Raw genomic sequence first — 468 nt, forward strand, 5'->3', positions numbered from 1 at the left:
TCAACATGAGATTAAAAAAAGATCGAAAAAAAAAAAATCTGGAAGTAAAAAGGGAACGAGAGAAAGATTATTATTTTTCTCAAGATAATAAAGATAGATAAAGAAAGAAGAAGGGAGGTAGATAAGAACTAAGATAAGATAGCATAAAGTGTTCAAAAGGAAAAAAAATGAACAAAAAACGAAGATAAATCGATCGAGTGTTGAGCGCAAGTGTTTCCATGCGTGTCAGCAAAGGCATGTGTGTGGCGAGACCTGGTTGCTGCCTTGATTTTTTCTCTCGTTTTTGCTTTCTTTTTTCTTTGTTTATCATGCTTGTTGTTATTGTCATTGTTCTCGTTTATGTGACTTCTCTTTACTTGTGTTATTACTTTGGTTCTTATCGTCTTGTTGACCGAAGAGAGTGATGGTAATGATGATTATTAAGAACAAAAACATTGCTATAAAGTGTTGCTTTTAGCTCTTTTAACA

At 32.7% G+C, this 468-nt stretch overlaps 1 protein-coding gene across 1 annotated transcript in view; it reads left to right on the plus strand.

Annotated features, from left to right (window-relative positions):
- The window catches only part of LOC119585613 (open rectifier potassium channel protein 1-like), a gene marked incomplete in the record, with an annotated part of 57788 nt that overhangs the window by 855 nt on the left and 56465 nt on the right, over positions 1–468 (plus strand).

This window comes from Penaeus monodon, chromosome 20, assembly GCF_015228065.2.
Source record: "Penaeus monodon isolate SGIC_2016 chromosome 20, NSTDA_Pmon_1, whole genome shotgun sequence".
Lineage (NCBI taxonomy): Eukaryota > Metazoa > Arthropoda > Malacostraca > Decapoda > Penaeidae > Penaeus > Penaeus monodon.